We start from the raw sequence: 23,049 nt of genomic DNA, 5'->3' as shown, positions 1-23,049 counted from the left end.
TTTATACCCTTTTCACATTGCAAAATTACTCCAGCCATTTGATTCAAGAAATACCTGCACAACTGTTTTGTGTTTGAATGCAGCTGGAGAGTGAAAGTGTCTTTGGTTTGAGCATGACTGTTTAATTCTGCTGCCTGATCAGTCTGTAAAGTACTATAAATTCTCTCTTTTTCACTGATACAGCCCCTGGATACTCATAATAAGGCATCTGCCAAACAAAAGGACTCCCTTTGGCGTTTCTTGCAGGGGACACAAGTCTTGAGTGTAATAAATAGAGGGGATTTTTTTATCCAGACTACTGAGCAGAGGCACTACCTACAGTCTTCCTTGGCTCTTTCATTTCTAGACCAAACAACACAGACTGCACTATAACTAGTGAGCTGATGCTTAATCTTCACTTTAATGTGTTAGCTTTTCAAAACTGAATTCATGCATGTGGATGACCTTGCAACTAGCATAGGAAAATAAATTATTATTTAGAACCACATGTCAGTGAGTCCCATTAAAATTCTTACTCTATCATTTAATATATTCAGCTTACTATATATCCTCGTATTGAAAAGCATGTTTCTATGCAGAAATTGTCTAGGAAAAGCTGGATGTTTCAGAAAGTCAACTGAGATACGAAGCAGCTGAAACTCTTGATTTAAGGAGCATATGATTATTTTTGGCAACTAAAACACAAATGAAGCTTTTTGGCAGAAATAGGGGCAGCTGTGACCAGCTTTAAATTTAGAAGAGAAATACTCATATGTGCCACGTCTCACAAATAAGGCACAGTGTATTAGCGTGAGAAATCTACTAAAATAAGTAAATATTGAATTTATAAAGTCTAAACGTTCAAAATAGTATTCAAGCACTTATTTACTAAGGTTTCAACAAGGTGGATAGCCCAGTACTTCAGCACTTTCAATCCATAGGCATACTGAAAACTACTTCAGTCCTTGCAACTTTAAGCTCTGAGCATACAGAGTTTGCAACTAAGGCCTGGCTTTCGCCAGATCCTAACACAGATCCTCAGTCTTGGATCAGATCCAGACTTTGTACAGTAAACACATAGGTAGTTATGAATTTTTATGCCACACCAGTGTTGTTAGGGCATTTAGCAGAAAATTGTGACATCAATCTAGTCCTTGTCCTAAACTCAATAAAACTTCAAAAACCTCTGCCCCTTCATAAGTGGAGGATGGTGGCAGTGCTTAGGCATAGATGGGCAAGAGAAGAGAAACTTTTTTTTCACCAGAAATTCACCAGAGGTATGGGGATAGCTAAAACTGCAACCTTGCATGGAGGTAGGGTCACAAAAGTGTCCACGGGTTCTGAAACACACTTGATAGCTAATTAGCACGTTGTAATAAATTATTATTATTATTGTTAGCTAGGAGATATTACTTCTACAACTCCTGATTTCCTAGGTAAAGATTTCTCTGGCAAGGAAGGCAACAGCTATACAGTTCATTTGTCAATGATACTTTATGCCCAGAAGACAGGTTGGAGCTGTTGGGCAATTGCTTGTCCCATATTAAAAAATCACAGAACAAAAGTCTTTAAGAAATTCAGGAAAACACTCAAAATCCAAGCTGAATTAAGATCTGTCCAAACTATTCCTTATTAGGCACTGCAAAATTAGAGAGCTCATAAATAAATTTGGACTACAAAGTTTAAGAATATAGTCCTCGGTGTTTAGCTTTATCATCTTTACTTGGCTGTGAAAAAAAAATCTACATCACCTAATTCTACATCCATGATCTATCTATCCATATACATCTGATACAGCCACATGGCAAAAATTATCCTTCCAGTTCAACCCCAGCTGTGTGCAAAAAAAGAAAGGATGTGACAGCAAAACCTGCATAATTTCTGAACCTGGTTTAAGTGATGAAGAAAGATCAGCTTTTTCACCCAAAATCTAAAACACTTATTTTTTTCTCAAAATATTATATAAATAAATAAAATTATTATTTAGTTGTGCAGTTGTGAACTGCTGATCTGTTGCACCGAGGTTACATTGCACGAGGGCTGGACATCTCCGTGGTTAATGCCCAGTGAAGCCTGCACTGGCTCCGATCAGCCTGCCCCGAGTTCTGGGGCTCCATCACCGTGTGACACAGCTGCAGCTCCTGCTCCCTTCCAGCCCCACCAACAGCCACCACATGCACCAGCCCCTCAGCCAGTCCGCCTAGGTAGAAGCTAGCTGAAATACAGATGTTATGCCTGTGTGCCTCTCTTCAGCGTTTTCGAAGGGCTACCTTAGGCAACCTCATAGCTCCTTTAAGTTCCACGCTGACTCACACATTCCCCCTTGGATAGACTTGGGTATGTATATGGGGGATGGAGGTACTTTATTAGAAGCTAGAATTCATATAGCACTGCAACAGACGTGTTACAGGATGCCCAAGCTTACAGATTTAGCTTAGCGTCAACATTTTAGAGCAATTATATCAGGCTTTACATTTCATATCTCTTTGATATTAAATATACAGTAATTGGATTATCTAGTAGCTCAGACAGGTGGCACTGCACATCTGCACAGTTCTTCAAAATCACTTTGGAGCCCCAAGGTTACAAAAGATTCCACTCAGCTCTGCTTCCCCTTCAGTGAAATCCAAGTTGTTGAAACACAATTATGCAGCAAATTCAGAAGAGCTACAACACGTTTTAATGTGTATTCAATACATTTACTTCCTTTAAGTTCAACCATTTAAAAATAAATACTAGAGAATTATTTACATTACATTTTTTTCAGAACACTAAAGAGAAAAATTTAAATATTCATACATTCCATCCCCATTTTCCATGGAACACTTCCAATCTACATTTTCATTGCTTCTTTAATGTTGGCAAGGAGAAATTAATTGCATTAATTCCTTAATTCTTCAATGAAGGAATCTAACTTTGATTTTTAAGATATGTCAGTTTCCTAATTAATTTTATTTGAGAACTTTCTTCCCTGAAAAAGAACTTCAGGCAAGGTTATACGGAACTACATATTTTGCCTTTGTTTGGAATCCTTATAGCACTAAATTTTTTTTTAGCACTTTCAAAGTAATTAATGAAGTCAAAAAGTCTCTCGTGACATCACATTCCAGCCGTGCTAAAGCCTCCTGCTTTAATCTCCACTCTCTGAGCCTGAAGTAAATAAGTGGTACTTAGCTTAGCCCAGTGAAATAAATTAGTGCAAGAAAAATTAGGTCCATGATGTGTTTCATTCTGTAGTCTTACACACTTTCATGAAACTTCATGCCAGTGGTGTTCCTCTCCCAAGATAAATGTAACAGTATTCTACACAACTGCAAAAATGTTAAAATAAAGTAAGGCAGAAAATCTGGCTTTTTGCCAGTTTCAAACAGCACAGGAATATGTTATTCTCATCCACTCCAGGTTTACAAATTTTGCTGTGAGCAAAACACGTTTTTGCTGCATCCTTCCCTAAGTAATTTTCCCAGGGTAGAATGTGGTTCTTCCTTGAAGAATTTTGCTTTGCAAAAAAAAAGCTAGAACTTTTTTTTCTTATTAAAAACAGTTTTGTGGAGTACATTACAATGAAACACCCTCTCCTAACCACCTAATTATTCCAGCATCTACAGAAATCAGAGACAGGTAGTGGCAAATAACAGTTCTAAATTCTTCCCTAAAGGTTTCTTTTCTCTGCACTTCCCCAGCCTGCTGGAGCACATGCTAACCAAGTTGCTCAGAGACATTCACCTGAGGATGCCAGAAGATTCTTCTTTTTTGACTAGAAGCAGTGAACAAATCATTTTTTTGGTGAGATGTAAAAATTCTCAAACCATCTTTCTCAAGTAAAAGGTATTTATTATATCATCGCACAGCCCAAGCTATTATGTTATTCTTTAGCAACACTAAGACTAGCTCAATGGTCTGAGAAAAGAGCAAAAAAAACCCTTCTGTCTCCCAACTGCTAATTCACTGCAACTGGGGCACCTCCTGGAGCAGGACAGTTATATGCCATTCTTTATACAAAATAAGCAGCAAATGCTTTTTCCAGCCCAAAGTGAATAACAAGAAAAGACCCTCCATGCTACTGAAGGGTGTCTATACCACAGGCCACTTAGTTATCTTCAAACTAGCTAGTTCATATAGTCCAAGTAGCACAAGCATAGTACCACAGAGCTCCACATGGGCAACAAAAGCCTGTGAAATAGAAGCCCTAAGAAATAAAGTAAATATTCAATAATTAGCCCAAACAGAGCTCTTGTAGCTGCTATGGTCTAAGTGTTACTGGGCATTAGGATACATTGCTTAAAGCTGTTAAGGAATGTCTTAGTTTATAGGCCACGTCCTTAGCATTCCTCAAGAGCTCTTTTTCCTTTCTGCTCCACTCTGACTGGATGCAGATTCAACAAGGCACTGCTGGTTTATTTTTTGTATGAAGTTGGCAAAGTCATGTATGTCCAATACCTAGATTCTTCCTCTATAGCTCTTTCATTCCATGCCAACGAGGACGGGTTTTTGTTCCCTGATCTGACATGCTGGAAGGTTTGCTTTCTTTGCTTTTTTGATTATACAAAATAATTGCAATCAGATGCTTGGGATTTAAAGTGTTCACCAATGTATCATATTTTGCTGTGTACAAAGCACTTTACAGATGCAGAGAGAGCGAAGAGTGAAAGGGGGAATCTTCTTCTGTAATAGTTGTTATGGAGGCTGGACTTGGTAAATCAGTGGCTTAATCTGTTAGAGTAGATAAGATGGTTTTCTATGTATTCCTCAGTACGGAGACTTGAAAACCTAAAACAGGAAAGGTAAAAATAATTCTTCTCAGCAGAGCCAAGATGCTGCATTTGAAAAAAAAAAAAATAAAATCAATTACTTTTTCCCAAGTAGTCACTGAAAAATAGCACAAGTTAATGCATTTCATCAGATGAATAAACATAAGGAAAGCGTGGCTAAAAGGAGAGTTGAGGGCTCCAAAGGTAACCTTGACTCCTGGTTGTCACAAAAATAATCAGGGCTGGTACAGGAGGATGGAACTACTGGAAGACAGTTGAAAGCTGAGCTGTTTTCTGCTTGGGCACTGGTCTCGCAGCCCTCGGTGCATTTGGGTTATTTCAGTGTCTTTCTTGTGAGCTGGGAACCTTCTAAGGGTTATTTTCACCTAATTCTACCTCCAACACAGCATTTCAAAGGCTTGATCTCAGGTCAACCCAGCTGAATGTGCCTGTGCACATGATGGCTCTTTAGCTTAAAACTAACCCGAGGCCACCAGAACAGCAGGCATACATCTATACAGTTAGAAGGACTGCCAACGTTATGAGGTATACACCATAATCAATCTACATATCCTGTACAGTCAGAGTGGGATATTTAACACATGATCATTGATGGGTTATACATGCCCCATTGACTTCAGCCTAACTCTGCACCTACCTGGGAGGCCACCCACACACATGCAACAGTATCAGAGCTAAAGTCTAAAACTCATGGCTGACCGGGACAAATTTTTTTTCTTTTATATGATGGAAAACCAGACATGCCTTACATGCATATTGCATCCCAGAAATAAATCCTTTAAGATAAAGTGTTGTTGAAAATTTCAGAGTTGAATATACTTTGGCAAACTAGATACGCACTCTATATGTACTCTGTGAACTTTCCCCTGCTGAACAAAATTGTGCCTTCTAAATATTTCACAAATTAAAATACCCCATGCAGGTTATATTAAAACATATGAAAGTGTATAAAATGTATACATGGTCAAATGCAAAGTCTAGCATCAAATGCAGCATTGAGGTTGCTCAATCAACCTCTCAGATCAGGAAATTCCAAAAGTTAATGGTCCATAGTCTTCTCATCTATAACTCCATTGAAGCTATTTTGCATTCCCAGAACTCACTGACATAAAACATATGAAGCATTTCCATTCATTTTAATTTATTAATATTTGTGTTACTTAATTCATGATTGAGACTAGTAGGAGATACTATCTGGACAAGTTAACATCATGATAAAACTGAGCTAAATCCAACCCGGGTGTATAATCTTTGCGTGAGAAACTTGAAATCAAGACAAAGTGGTCTGAAAACCAATGAAACTCAGGAGTTAAATTAATTTCCTTTCTCTCCTACCGATTTCTGTGAGACCTTTAGCAAATCATTTAAATGTCCATGTAATATTTAATATAGAATAACTTAATTTCATCTTGAGCTACTTTATTTCATTCTGCAAGGACAAGGAAATAAGTCAGGCTTGAAGTTAGCATCAGTCACATTTTATTCATTTGGACATTTATTTTCAAATCATATCAAAAGGAGCATGTTTTTCGCACACTGTCATAACATAAGTAGCCCCTATAATGCTTTACAAAAATTCAAAGCAGACTCACCAGTTATGGAAAACTTCAACTTAAAAGGACTTTTAGAGAAGCAAGACTGGCTTAAATAGGATTAGAACTGAAAGTTTGAATACATGAAGGAAATTTGGACAATTATCCATTGACTTCTCTGTTGTCAGGATGTCACCTAGAACTTGTGTTATGTTGGCTGTGACCGCTACATTGCACATTCATCAGGATGAAATACACATAAGTTTCCTGAAAAATTTTGAAAATTTTTATATTAGTCATTTCTGTTGATTTCTTTTCAGTAAATAAGACACAAAGGAACCCTTTTTGTTGCATTTTAGTTCCTACCATTCTGTTCTGTTACATTTTCTCCTACTACTGCAAAGGTTGAAGGGGGAATGCATAATGGTTTTAATTTTTTTTATTTTAAAATATATTTTAAATTAATAATATGTAAAATATGTTTTTATGTATTTGGAAAGTACCTTCTACATTTCTCTTAACCTAATACCCTAGTGAAAAAAGCTGATCATCTTTATTTAAACAAGTCATTGTCTGAACTGCTAAAAGATACTCCCCTAAAATTGCAAATTCTTTGGTGTTTACTTACAGAAGTCAAGCTGAAACATATTGGCAGTGCCAAAAACCTGTAGGCACTGTTGACTTATATCACAAATCTGTCCGAACATTTTTATTATTATTTTCATGTTCCTTGTTGATTAAATATTTCATACACCTCCACATATTTTTCACCTCTTCTAAGAGGTAAAATATACATGTAGACTTCTTAGTGTAGACTCTCTTTTTCTAAAATGCAGAATATACTTGCTACAGTTAAAGATTACATAATACCTTTCATGTGTACTCCAGCTTCATTGAGTTGTATTGTAACATTATGAAATAGATGTATTTACTGCAGGAGGTGGTTTCACAGGCATTTAAAAATATGCTGTACAACTGTTCCGAAATATGGCAAAACTTTGATATCATAATGAGGTTATATACTGAAATAGCCAACATGCGCATACGACACCCCTCTTCATCAAGTATATATGATAGATCTAGTTATAGATGCTCTGCTTTCCTTTTCAGAAGCTGTTTCTGTTCTAGTGTAACCACAGAATTAAAAATGCTGTAAAATAAACTGAAAAAAAACACTGATATTTCTCAGCCCTGAAGTACAAAGTTTGAGAGATGTCACATTTCACATTCTGTTTGTGCTTAGAGAGATTTTCTCGTCTTTAGAATTGTCAACATGTGGCTAAATAAATGTGAAGAGCATTTGCAGGGCTGTCACGTACAAAAATAACTGCTTAAACTCTGTTTTGCATGAAAATAACTAGTGGAAAACTCTGTCCCCGATATATCAATGAAATAGGACGGATTGCACTGGAAATTTCATGTATGCCCTGCAATTGAGGAAAAAAAACAGTAATGAAGACTGTAACTTTGCAGATCCATGTTGCGCCAAGAAAGTGCCACAAATCCAAAGAATGCTCCTGAGTGCTACATTTTATACAGGAATCTCTAATTTAGCAGATAGATGTGAAAAAGCACATATAGCCTGGTAAACTCCTTAATGACAATACAGGGCGATGGAAAAGAGCATATAATACAGCTAAGGCCAGTATTCATTTGTGCTCAAAATTAAAACTATACTCGAGAAAAAAGTGTGTATCATTAATCAAACTAACTTTATAAGAGTTGCTCATCTATAAAAAATCAGCCACAAATAACATTATAGTTACCAAGTTTTAGAATCATCTGATGTATAAAAGCAACTTTCATTTGACCTTTTTATTTTCTATTTCTCGCTAGGAGCAAGTGCTATACTGTGGGTTCACTAAAGATGTCCCCAGACTGCCCCACTCAGAGTTACCCCGGTTAACAGAGGTCCACTGCTGCTGCTTCTGCAGAGCGGCAGTTAGGATGGAGCAAGTCCTCCTGGATGCCGATCCCACAGCCGTCCACAGGGTCCCCTACGTGACTTCCAGCGGTCTGAGAAAAGATTGTTTTCTAGCCACAAAGGAAAAGACAAAGTATCCCACAGTGTTGGGAACCAGGACCAGAAGTTAGGATTTTTTCTTTCCCAAGGAAGTGACCGCCTGAGCGGCTGACGGAGGTAAGTAGCCATTGCACACAAACCTCAGTGCAACACAAGGATGTAGGGTCCCTAGAAATTCCTTAAAACACTGGGATATAATTGCTTATGCTACATGTAAATCACAAATGAGAACGCTCCAAATTGCCTGGAGATACGGAGAAGTGATAAATGTCAGGCCATTCCTGACAGATTCAGACATATCAGTGCTCGAGACAACGCTTCAACTTCCCTGCTTTTCTCAGATAAAACCACAGTCAAAGGAGAAATGAGAATGCATAGTTACCACGATGAGCTGATTTATTTAGTGCCCCAAATTGTCTCCACTTGAATTAAAAATGTTTCCTGAAAAATAACAAGATCTAACATTTTTCCGCACTTTTAATTTTTAAAAAATAACAACATTCAAATATTATGACATTCTTTTAGACTGGCTTTTCATTTGCTCGTTTTTGTGGTTCTTTAATTGTGTGATACATGGCAGTCTCTTAGTCTTTCACTATAACACATTGCCTTTCAGAAACAAACATGTTAATTGGGTACACACTTCTGGCTTGTGCAACGTGTCTAGTCAGCTCCCAAAGGAGATGAATGCAATTTTGTATACCCCAGGTTTGAGCAAAAATATGTAGTGGAGGGTATTTACAAAGACCATCCTTGGCCTCAAGGGCTAACCTTATGCAATGTCTCCTGGCTACTGCTTTGAAATACCCTCTTGCTGGAGCTTCTCTTGCTACCAAGCACAGGGACAGCTTCCGACAAAAAAACACCAAGGCTAAATTAGGCATTGTGAACACCCCACTTCTAAACTTGCAGGATTTTTTTCCTTAAGAGATTGAAATGCAGGTACATTGTAAATGTATCATATGCTTACAGACTGATGTCTTCATGCTGCCTCCAAACACTTCTGCAGCTCGTGCTCCTCTCACTAAGCTCCATGCAAGTACCTACAAAAGCCATGTGTATCGGTAGACTCTGCCTGGGTTCAGACGCCAGCAACACACAGCGTTCTTGAAGTCTGCAGGATTAGCAAATACTACAAACCTAAAGTTAATCGTAGAAAATGTAATGCACAATGTATAATGTGCAGATCCAATGAATGCTCTGAGATGACTCCCAGGTCCACAAGGTAGACAGACTCACACTAGCTTCTTGTGATAGTGATAGAAATGTTCCAGCATTCCCATTTTGCACACACGTGCAAGTACTCAGTAGTGAGAGGTATATTCTCTGAAGCATGAATACGAAATAAAGAAGCTTTTGATGGAAAATATCTATGTTTTCATCAGTATTTTTTGCTGAAATGTTCTTGCAGGCTAATCAGAGACATCATTTAGAGCATAAACTCATGCTTCTCTTGGATCTCAGTTCATGAACTCTGCACAGAAAGAGCTATGGATTCCATAAAAACCATCAGTCCAGAAATTGCTCCACATGGGGTAAACTCTGACCTTCTGTCTGGCTCCCAGTGAAATTAAGGGAGGCTTATAACTATGGGCATCTCAAAATGTGGGGGCGATAAAGTCTGAAAGAAAAGATCATTATTTAGGTTAGCAGATAACTCTCCAGAAGGCCCAACCTTTTTACAATTGCCATCCATCTCCACCAGAAAGCAGTTTCACATCCAGTGAAGAGTAATAAATCTCACGAATGTACAAAAGCAAAGGGAATGAACTTAGTCTAAAAGCCATCCAAACCAATACACAAAATGCATTCTTGAGAGACAACAGTGATGTCTGTATGGACATAATCCACAATACACTGTGCCAGAAGTCTCACAACTAAGGATAGGAAGAAGAGACATATGCAAGAGTTCAGACCACATTTATGAAGAAAAGTTCTAAAATGTGAAAGCCACAAATGTTTTTGTAATATCCCAGTTCCTTTCTTTTTTGTTGTGTCAGCCAATATTATCTGGAGCAAAATGGCTAAAAATGGTCTTACCTCATTCAGCATCTGTTGGATTGTCCCATGATAAAGAGACACTTCAGTCCACATGTTATTCTAATATCTAGATAAGCCACATTGTTAATTTTTTCTAGTACCTGAACAGAACCTGGAAGAGGGAACAAATGGTTTTGGACCTACTTTTTGAAAGTCCATGTGAGTAGAAGTATATCATATGGCCATCTAATTTAGAATAATAGACCCATAGAATCATTAAGGTTGTAAAAGACCTCTAAGGTCATTGAGTCCAACTGTCAACCCAACACCACCATGCCCACTAAACCATGTCCCAAAGTGCCATGTCTACACATTTTTTTAACACTTCCAGAGACGGTGACTCCATCATTTCCCTGAGCAGCCTGTTCCAATGCTTGGCCACTGTTTCAGGAAAGAAATTTTTCATAATATCCAGTCTAAACCCCTCCTGGTGCAACTTGAGGCCATTTCCTCTCATCCTACCACTAGTTACTTTGGAGAAGAGACCAACACCCACCGCACCACAACCCCCTTTTCAGGTAGCTGTAGAGAGCGATAAGGTCTCCCCTCAGCCTCCTCTTCTCCAGACTGAACAACCCCAGTTCCCTCAGCCGCTCCTCATAAGACTTGTGCTCCAGACCCCTCACCAGATTTGTTGCCCTTCTCTGGACACGCTCCAGCACCTCAACGTCCTTCTTGTAGTGAGGGGCCCAAAACTGAACACAGTATTTGAGGTGTGGCCTCACCAGTCCTGAATACAGCAGTACAATCACTTCCCTACTCCTTTTACAGTACATCACATGAATTAATTTTACAATACATTTAATTAAAATACATTTAATTCTTACTGGCTTCACCATGTATGACCACCAAATATGAGCCAGGATGCTGTTGGCCTTCTTGGCCACCTGGGAACACAGCTGGCTCATGTTCAGCCGGCTGTCAACGAGCACCCCCAGGTCCTTTTCCACCGGGCAGTTTTCCAGCCACTCTTCCCGAAGCCTGTAGCGTTGCATGGGGTTGTTGTGACCCAAGTGCGGGACGTGGCACTTGGCCTTGTTAAACCTCATACAATCGACCTCAGCCCATCAATCTAGCCTGTCCAGATCCCTCTGCAGAGCCTTCCTACCCGCGAGCAGATCAACATTCCTGCCCAATTTGGTGTCATCTGCAAACTTACTGAGGGAGCACTCAATCCCCTCCTCCAGCCTATTGATAAAGATATTAAACAGAGGGCCATTTCTCTGATAAGAATTAAGAAAACAAAAAACTCCCCAGAAATACCCAGAGATACAAGAAAAGATCTGGCAGCCTTACCCATAGGCCACCCATGGTGTAAAGGACTACTTAACAGAAGTACAGTTTGTACGTTCTACCTTTCTAAAGCTAATGGAAAATTGGGTCATTTTACTCCCATTTCATGAAATGTAAAAGCGGTAAATAGTAGAAGAAAATGTTTTAAGAATCTGTTTGTTTGTTTGTTTCACATTGTTAGTTAACACCAGGAGATGTTAATACTCTATTTTTATTTTATTTTTTTAAGAGTGCAGAGTCCTAGGCTCATATGAGTTGTAACTTTTGGCTTAGGTTGATTAACTTCCCTATTTCTACTATGTTCATTCCCGCTGTCATATCCAAATCCAGTTTTCAAGAGGATGCCAAGTCCTTGATGAAAACAGTCTTTTATTGTATCCTAACCAATGGACTGGAAGTAGACTGGGCTCATATGGGAATAATCAGTCACAGTTTACATTTAGGCCATTCAGCACATTTAATACTCACTCATACACACAACCTGTAAAAAGATATATCCTACTAAATGCATTGTTTTGACACAATTTAAGAAAATATAGATTCAAAGTATTCTAGGTCATTTGGACACATCTTTCTTCCATTAATTTTAATGGAAGAGATGGACCAGATTCGTAGTTGGTTTGCAGCGATACAATTTCACAGAAGTAGGTTGGACAACACTGATTTACTAAGAGTCAGGGTGTAGATCTCCCAAAAGAAAATCAGTTTGTGAATCAAAATGATAGTATGTTGGAAAAATCCAAAAGCACTCTCTTTTGGTGAGGACATACTGATTAAAAACCCTGAGCTATATCCTTTCTTTCAAACATTTAATTCTTACTTGTTTCACCATGTATGACCACCAAAATATTCAACTCCCTTTCAAACAAAGAAGTTTCATAAATAAGGGCTCCTAGACAAGCAATTTGTAAGTTAACTCACTTAAAAGATTTCTGAGAATATTGACATCCTCAGAAAATACTACTGTTGAAAACAAACTTCCCTCAGAAATGTGTTAGTTTTGGTAGCATTTTGTTTCAGTAAAATATCCAAGCAAATATGGTTCAGTAATACCAAATTGTACCAACACTATAAAAATGTTAAATGATGTCTTTCTTTACTTTCTATTTACTACATTATAAAATACACTATAACATAAAAGAAAGACATCAAAATCAAAATGAGAAATCTTGATACACTAAAATATTTTTTAAAATGCATTCTTCTGTATGCATAGATGTACTGCAGCATAAGGCATTTCTTAAGATACATAGTTCTCAACATAATTAGTTGTTATACATTTCAAAGTATTTCACCACTGATGGCTTAGGTTGATTAAGTACCCAGATTAAACATTTTGCCGTACTCCATAAACGTAATACAGAGGTATTAATTCATACGATGATGCAAGCTATCAACAAATTTATGCTCTATTATTCTATTATGTTTCTGTCTTCAGAGGAGATGATTTCAACTACACAAGTAAAGTTATTGTAAATCAAACCTAAATGGGTATATAAGCAAGAGTTAACCCACTTTTGTCACCTTTTTTTCTTTTTTTATCTTTAAATAGCACGTTTTAAAAAAAAAAGGTCAGTTAAAAACTTTTTAAAAAGAAAAAAAATCAGACCTTCATGCCAGGACAGTTTCTCAAATTAAATGATTCTCCAAGAGTGAACTACTAGGAGACAGGCATTTTTTCCAGGATACAGGGCAAGACAATTTTTATAAAATCTTCCTTCACTATATTAGAAACATGATGAGAAGATTTCTGAATAAAGGAGGAAACTACAGGAGAACTTTGGCACTGGCTGTTAGATCTGGGCTGAGGTGGGAGATATTGAACTAATCCTTCCATGATGCCCTCTAGGCACATTTCAATAAGAACCACAAATACAACTCTATTAAAAATATAGTACAAGCAGAAAAATCTCTATTGCTCTGGATACAAATCCTTCACAATGACAATTTTAAAACCTTCCTAAAGAACCTCCCTACTCAAAAACCCTGTTCACAGCTTTAAAGTATTGTGATGCACTAGTCTAAACCTACATTGAAGTTCATTAGAACATAGGATGTATCTCCCTACAGGCTTTAATATCATCTTCTGGTCTTCTTTGATACAATAATTATAGCAATACAAAATTGATGGCATAAAACTAAGAGTGTAAACACGATACCATGTGCTACAATTCAGTATCTATTAGTAGTATTGTATTAAGCCAGTGTGATTTTAGAAAACAAAACCTAAGCACATGGGTTTTATTTCATTCTGGTAAATAATATGAACTAGAAAGAATCACAAGGTGAAAGAATGACAAGTTTAAATGCAACATAGTTAGAAAAGAATTCACATTTTTACCCCTTTTCCGTCACGGGGAACAGCATCCTCCTTCACCATGTCTTTCAGGTCTATCCACGACATGGACAATGCTACCTTTCTCGTTACTCACTCTAGTTACTCCAGTCAGATTGTATCTTCATTTTGCAAATCCTTTTTGTTCCTCATCTGCACGGGTATTAAGAGTATGGGTACGCTCAACACTCCTGACCATACTTCTGATGCCAGCAACCATCAGTTACTCATTTCCACCCTGTGCTCACTAATTCTTGGACTTGTTTTTCAGATTCCCACCCAATCAGGATTCTCATTCTATTTCAAGTCCAATATTTGCTTTTAGTTTCACTGTGCGACCACTAACAGCCTTGCCAGTGGAACTTATTTTGTGCACCATTGAGTGTAGCTTTGCCAGTCCGTTATACTGCCCATTTTTCTGCATTTATACTTGCAGACAGGCTATTAAATTAATATATGAAGTGCCCCGGTGCATTCCAACTATTTGCTATATAGGCAAATTTTTCAGGGACAGGCTGACAGAATTTACAGACACTCTAGGAATACACAAAAGCATTGGCCTATAATGAGTTGGGAGAATCACATCTGAATGATTTAATAAATTATTTGATTGAGGCCCTGTTGTGTGTGCAAGCACAAAAGAATACAGCATTTCACAAAAATGTGTCATGCAGTGGCACCCAATTGTTCACATGAGACCAGTGCAAACAGCTTGTCTCAACTATCAGGCACCATGATACATACTGGAGGATGCTCCTACCAGACGGTTTACTCCTGCTGTGTCAGTTTCCCCACACTTCTCAGACAAGCTGGGTTCATGGATAAGCATTTTGAAACACAGAAAATCTTCCAGCTACTTGTGTGAACCTCCTATGAAATCAAACACACCCAGTGCAGTTGGGAAAAAAAATGGTTTAAGACAATGGGATTCCCAGCTTCTGATTTACTTGTTCCTGTGACTTTCTGCTAAGAGAGAACCAACACATATATTAATCACACAGGTAATATTGTGCAGTTCTGAAGAGCATCTTAAACATAGAGTCAAGTTTACCTATGACAACACAAAAAGCACATGCACAAAGATTCAACTGTTTACTTATTTTGTTCACATATTGTATGAACATCTTACAGGTATAACTATTATATTAATATAAACATATGTCAATATATTAATGACATGCTACAGCTTTTTTTAACCTGCTGCAAGAGTAAACCACTGTTCTGGAATACCTTTAATGTTTTTTCCTGCCATAGCCTATGAAGCTTAACATAACTTAGAAAATAGAGAGATACACCAAAGATTGTCTTCCTGGCAATGACATTATAGTGGTTCATTTGGAGTGCAAATGCCAGAATATTGCTGTTTTCACAAAATTTGGATGGCAATATAGAATTATAGAACAAATAAGTTAGAAAAAACCTCCATAGGCCATCTGGTACAATTCCTGCTCAAAATAGGGTCCACTGTAAATGCCATCCAGAGGACTTAGTCATAGTGCACAGCACACTATTCCTATTTAGGTAGAGAAAATTCCTAAAAAATTAATCAGGCCCTGGGCATTGATGAACTATTAGACAATTCACTCATTCAGAAAGGATTCTTGTGAGCATGATGGGTCCAGCATCATTGAAGTTAAGGGACACAAGCTGAAGTGATCACTTCCATGCCCCACATGTCAGTCCGAATAATTGGTCACTTAACTGGTCACTCTTACATACTTGTTGTTTTGTGGACTGTGGAATTCTATGGACATACTGTGCTGATGTGTTGCAGGCTTCTAAAATGTCTGATGTGTGGGACTGTTTTTTTTGTTCTTATATTTTGTTGTTGTTGTTTTGCTTCCAGCAACAGTGGATAGATAATCTTTCTGGAATATCAAGCTTGATTGTATTGGGTAAAGGCTGATTTTTTTGCCAAATAAAATATAATTTTAAGTATAAATCTGTGTGTAGGCTAAACTGGAGACAAGAAGTATTATTTAATTGCCTTGTGCTGATAGCTTAGTATTTTTTATATTTTAATAAAACATCATAGCACAGTTGTGACTTTTCATCTCCTTAGCTAAGTGGAGAATAGCACATGCTTTAACAAACATAGACTTTTTTTTACTTACAAATCTGTGCAAGAAAGAAGTTGCAGACAACACAGTAAGATCTTCTGCCTGCTAATAACAAGTTGAAAAGCTTTGTAATCTGTAAAATAAGAGGGGGAAAAAGAGAAAAAAAAAAACCTGCAGAGTGCCTCAAAAAGAGTTGTTTCAGTTTACAGCGTGTAATCCTTTTGTTTTCCTTTTCCCTCCTACATTTTATAATGTTCTGGTGATGTGCAGTGATTGCCTTCTATAGTGGCTAGAGCAAGGTATTTCCTTCTTTCAGAGGACCTTTGTTATCTTGTGCATTGTAAAGAAGACCCCGCTGGAGAAAAGGGCATTGAGAGGTGATGAATTTGGCATGGAAAAGACATCAGAGAGCAAAGTCACAATATTGGGATACTGCTAGAACACTCATTAATCTCATCTCATTATAACTGCTTGAGATATTTCATATGCACCCAGTCTTGCAACCATTTCCTGGACTATTTGCTTTTAACACCTTGCTCCTTTCTGTGTGTATCTCCAGAACTCCCATTTTTTATCTCATCAACCATGAACTCCTCACCTTTGCCTGGCAGAGCTTGCTCCTGCTAGCTCTCAAGGACTAGCAAAATGTTGCCCACATCTTAAATTCACAAACAAGCATTTTCATACTTCAAGTCCCTGACAGTGGCTAGGCAGCTGGTGCCCCAAGATCACTGCCACACATACAGCTCTTCATTGCCTCTCTGTTTCTTTGTGCTTCCTCTGATTGCAATGGACCTACCAGTTGTGTCTGTCTTGTACTTAAAAGTTGTGAGTTGTATGGTGAGGGATTTTCTTCCTTCTGCATCTTTGCAGAGCGTGTAGTACAGTTGGGTCAGGGATCACTGCTAAAGCAATAGTAACATACAATGAAGGGATAATACATAAATATTTGCTCACAAGAAGCCAATAAATGTAATGTTTATTGCCTATCCTCTTCTGTAAAAATAGTGAAAAATAGTTAAGACAATAAGACTCACTTTGAATATTTGCTAAGAGAATTTTAAAAACTGATAGGTCTGTCATTTATTTGATAACATTCCCCTGAGTCAAAAATTAGTGCTTGTTATGAACACTTTGATGAATCCAGGCAATTGTTAATTTATAGGGTTATCTAGCTTTGAATGGATTTATGTGCAGAAATGCTTAAAAAATGGAAGAATATTTGCAAAAATATTGTCCATAAAGTCTTCATTTGCATAACATTGTGTCCTCTATGGGGGATGTGTAGTGTACTCTGGTACTCAGTGATTTATTGTTGTTCATTTAAATGACACTTGCTGAATTCTGAAGGACTTTCATCTGACATACAGCATTTCTATTCTAGTCCTTAAATACATGCACATTCACACACAAAAACACATTGAACAAGACAGATGAATTAACATTTATTAGCAGGTCAAACTAAAACATTATCAAGGATGCAGTGTTCTCTTTGACCTACTAACACTTAAACAAGCTGCAACAGCCCTGTATAATTCAGACTGTAATATGCTTTACTTAACCTTTGTTAACTAACACATGAAGGAACAGCTTCTCCTTTTAGTGAGGACAAAGCACGGTATTTCAAAAGGGCTTATGTGAGTTGAGAGTAAGGCCCTGCACACAGTTAAATCCTACATTTGACTGCTGAACCCATTCTTTCCCCTTTCCACCCAAATCCACATGGAAACAACAAAACAGGAAAAAAATGGCTGAATTGAAACTACTTTGAATTATTTTCCATACCAAAAATGAAAACATCTTCTTCCATTTGTACGAGATGTTCCATAGGAGACAAAACGAAACACGTAAATGCACTTTTCAGGAAAGACCAAGGAAATGAAGGACCAGCTTCACAAATCAGTTGCAAGATAGACTGCACTGGCTTATCCACTAGTTCAATGACTGGAGCACATCCTATAATGTCCAAACTACAGTTCTTGCCTCTGCTTCTGGGATTTGAGGTCAGACTTTTCTGGCAGTCCTCAGCAGAGCATGCCCTCACCAGAGTGCTGCAGAGTACTCCAGGGTACTTCTCAGAGTACTCCAAGACCCAGGTAAATGTTCTCATCACCGCACTGAGTGTAGTTCCTCTCCCGCTCTGTTTCAGTGCCTGGGAGGAGATCCTGCAGTTTGGAGGGGCTCAGGAAACTGTGGTCATGGCCTTCCTCTCTTCCCACTACTCACTGCTTTCCTATCATTTTCTTTCTGCATACAGTCAAACCCAGGTGGCCAAGAAGGCCAACAGCGTCCTGGCCTGTATCAGGAATAGTGTGGCCAGCAGGAGTAGGGAAGTGATTGTGCCCCTGTACTCGGCACTGCTGAGGCCGCACCTTGAATCCTGTGTTCAGTTTTGGGCCCCTCACTACAAGAAGGATGTTGAGGTGCTGGAGCGTGTCCAGAGAAGGGCAACGAAGCTGGTGAGGGGTCTGGAGCACATGTCTTATGAGGAGCGGCTGAGGGAACTGGGGTTGTTTAGTCTGGAGAAGAGGAGGCTGAGGGGAGACCTTATCGCTCTCTACAACTACCTGAAAGGGGGTTGTGGCGAGGTGGGTGTTGGTCTCTTCTCCCAAGTAACTAGTGATAGGACAAGAGGATATGGCCTCAAGTTGCGCCAGGGGAGGTTTAGATTGGATATTAGGAAAAATTTCTTCACTGAGAGGGTGGTCAGGCATTGGAACAGGCTGCCCAGGGAGGTGGTGGAGTCGCCATCCCTGGAAGTGTTCAAAAAACGTTTGGATGTGGCACTTCAGGACATGGTTTAGGGGACATGGTGGTTCTGGATTAATGGTTGGACTTGATGATCTTAAAGGTCCTTTCCAACCTAGTGATTCTGTGATTCTGTGAAACCACTGAAAAGTTAATCAAAAATCACTCCAGTGTGGATCAGAATTATGAAATAGCCTGAGAAACCACCATTTTCTGTTTATTTTCTTTTCTTTTCCTGCATTAATCCCCAGGAGGGCTACGACACAATCTCACTTTGTGATGCAACCTGTCATTGGCTTGAAAGCAGACAAGACGAGGAAAGAGAGGGAGGTAAGGGTTGCTGTAAAAAATGCAGAGGTTTCTCAAGACCCTCCCCTGGAGGCCCTGGAAGATGTTAACATAAGGTCTCCTAGTGGCTAGGGTCTGTGCTGGAGGCAGATTAGCAATAGTAAAATAATCTTAGAATAATAAAAGTTGAGAGAGCTTCTGTAACTCATTACGTTCCCAGTTTTGAAAGTGTCACTAAAGAACAGACCTTCAGTTTTCTTATTTAAATAAATGACTTACGAAAAATATCAATACCAAATGGATACCTGTTTTATTGCCCAAAACCAACAATTTTTCTAAAGGACTTTCTAAAGTGAACACAACCATTGAGGAATATGTTATTTTTCAATGTGTGAAAATTCTGGTTCACAATGGGCTTAGGGAAGAGCTACTGATGTCACCTATCTGGACTTCTGTAAGACCTTTGACACAGTCCCCCTCAACATCCTTCTCTCTAAAGTGGAGAGATGTGGATTTGATGGGTGGACTGTTGGGTGGATGAGGAACTGGTTGGATAGTCACATCCAGAGGGTAGTGGTCAATGGCACAATGTCCAGATGAAGATCAGTGATGAGCGGTGTCTCTCAGGGGTCCATATTGGGACCAGTACTCTTTAATATCTTCATCAGTGACATAGACAGTGGGATGGAGTGCACCCTCAGCAAGTTTGCAGACAACACCGAGCCGAATGGTGTGGCTGACACGCCTGAGGGATGGGATGCCATGCAAAAGGACCTGGACAAGCTCGAAGCATGGGCCTATGGGAGGCCATGGGCCTCATGAGGTTCAACAAGGCCAAGAGCAACATCCTGCACCTGGGTCGGGGCAACCCTGTATTAATACAGGCTGGGGGATGAAGGGATAGAGAGCAGCCCTGCCAAGAAGGACTTGGGGGTACTGGTGGATGAAAAGCTGGACATGAGCCGGCAATATGCACTTGCAGCCCAGAAGGCCAACAGTCTCCTGGGCTGCATCCAAAGAAACGTGGCCAGCAAGTTGACAGAGGGGATTCTGCCTCTCTGCTCTGCTCTGCTCTGCTCTGCTCTGCTCTGTTGAGAGCTCACCTGGAGTCCTGTGTCCAGCTTTGGAGCCTTCAACACAGGAAAGACATGGACCTGTTGGAGCGGGTCCAGAGGCGGCCACAAAAATGATGGGAGGGATGGAACACCTCTCCTGTGAGGACAGACTGAGACAGTTGGGGTTGTTCAGCCTGGAGAAGAGAAGGCTCCAGAGACACCTTCTTGCAGCCTTCCAGTACTTAAAAGGGGCTTATAAGAAAGATGGGGACAGACTTTTTAGCAGGGCCTGTTGTGACAGGACAAGGAGTAATAGTTTTAAACTAAAAGAGGGTAGATTTGGAGTAGATATAAGGAAGAAATTTTTGACAATGAGGGTGGTGAAACCCTGGCCACAGGTTGCCCAGAGAGGTGGTAGATGCCCCATCCCTGGAAACATTCCAGGTCAGGTTGGATGGGGGTCTGAGCAACCTGATCCATTCCAAGATGTCCCTGCTCATTGCAGGGGGCCTGGACCTTTAGAGTTCCCTTCCAACCCAAAGATTCTATGACCATTTCCTTCCTCAGGGTGTTTGGAACAATGGTGATTGCATGCAAGAAGGTTTCAGTATCTGAAATACAGTCTGCGCCCACAAAGTAAATAGTTTTCTTAGCGTCTACTCTCTCTCCTTCCAAACTCCCCTGGCTTATTAAGGAAATAACTGACAAAACTAAACTAAATGAAGAAGACTTAAAGGAGGAGACAGACCATCTAAAAACACAGCCTAGGAAAAGTCTTTTCAGGTAAAGACTGAAATCACTGACAGATCTCTGATATTCAGCACAGCCAGAATTTCTTCCCTTAGCTGTCAGCCCTTCTTCAATATATATGGTGACTTATCAAATAACATTGAAAAAATAACTTAATTTCTTGGTCAGAGCCCCCTATATGTAACACGGGGACAGTAACAATATCTATTGTTATCTGTTTCTGTGTTCCTGGTGCTCCATGTATGAACAGTTGTAAACATTTTGTCATCATTATACCCAGTAGTTTTCACCCAGAATTTATGTAAGTTTTTTCCTTTGACTTTGTCAGGAATTACTATCTATGAAGAAAAATACTATTCAGGAAAAAAAACACCTTTAAGGACAAAACATCATAATATTTTTCTCAGTAAAAGCCAACAACTTGCTTTTTTATTGCTGTGTTGCAATAGCTATTTGATATTCCCAGTTTTAGGTACAAATTGCAATTCTATTGTGAAGTTATGAGATATCTCATTAATGTTTTCAGCCCGAACAAAATCACATGATTAGAAAGATATTGTGTACATTAATACTTGTAACGTTGGTAAGTTTGTTCGGGTCTTTATGTCATAGGTATTTTTGGTGTCACTCTATCATATTACTATATATTCAGCACCTGAAATTTTTTAAAGGAATATCTTCTCCTCAATTGTCTCTCTGCCACCTTCTCTATGGGTGAAAATGCAGTAGCTGTCATATGCCAGCAGCATTTTACATTACAACTGTTCTCTTAAGGTCACTACAGATTCAAATACTCTGGATACCAGCTCAATCTCCACGTATTTGAAGGTGTGCATAAAAGAAGTGGGAAGGTATATTTTTAATATTCCCCCTTTCTAAATGCATAAATAAGCACTTCTGCTTTTAGTATGTGTGCTGTGAATCATTGCTTTAATTCCACAGCAAATTGACCCCAGGATAGACAGGCTGAACTTGGACTAACAGTCCAAGGCAACTGCCTCAGTCCTGGCTTTCCTGTTTCTTCTCACTGTGCAAGGAAGGAACCACAGTGGCGGTGGAGTCTCTTTCCTATACAACTTCACCTGTCATGGGTTTGGCACCAACAGCTACAAAACTCTAGCCTGAACCTAAGACTTTCCAACAAGCACATGTCAATAACACTTTCCCATGACAAGATATATAATGTTTTTCTTTGGGGTGGGGGGTCTCTATTATTGTATTAAAGTTAGACTATTGCACAACCTTGATTACACTCTGTTTTAATCAACTGCTTCACTCTTTGATATTGCTCAAGAAAAGAAAAAAAGAAGGAATATCATTTTCTCCTTAAATCTGGCATCAAGAGCACCAACTGCTGTCTTAATAAACTTTTGTTGAAAACACAAGTTTTGCCAATCTCAAAGGTTCTCATCTCTGAGGTACATTGAACTAATTAGTAACTTAGCAGGAGCAGAGGGAAAAAGTTCACTTTGGTAGAGACAAAGAACACAGTTCCTTCATCTGTATTAATACTTTAAAAAATAGAATTAATGACCTGAAGCTAAGACAGTACCTAACATGACTTTATGGAGTCAGTGTTTAATTTGAAAACATTCATACACTGAAAATATGTAATGAAACCAGCTAGGAACCAAATTACTTTCCTTTCAATAGAAGGAAAACAATATTGATAAATAAGTAATCTTAAAGTATGAATTATAACAAAGCCAGTACTAGACTCATCAGAATCCCAGCCAGATGCTAAAACATGGAAGAATCTGCCTCCCACCAGTGAAATGGGTGATGCATACTGGTATGTATCATGGCCAAGCCCATCTCCATCCCCACCCTAGCTGCACGCAGCCACTGTGCTTGCCCCAAAGCTATTTTCACTACTCTGTTTCACTTGTTGCTGTCTTACTGATGTTCTGTTTATTTGCCTAGTAAAATTTGATGATTCCACGCTCAGAATATTTTGTGTTCAAATGCATAACACGGGCCCATGACATTTCCAAAGCCAGGGTGCTCAAGCAGAGCTGAACAGGATCCACTATTTGAGGTATCAAGGGTATAAAAAAACCCCCTTGTTTCAAATATACCCACCTCCCAAATCAGCTTATGGCTAGGAGCCCTGAACTGTGACAATCTGAGCCCTCTAAATCAAGTTGTATCAAGTTAAGTATCTATGCCACAGC

This window comes from Phaethon aethereus (genome assembly GCF_964289735.1).
Source record: "Phaethon aethereus genome assembly, chromosome: 2".
Lineage (NCBI taxonomy): Eukaryota > Metazoa > Chordata > Aves > Phaethontiformes > Phaethontidae > Phaethon > Phaethon aethereus.
The sequence above is the reverse complement of the archived record's forward strand: the minus strand, read 5'-3'. Positions refer to the sequence as shown.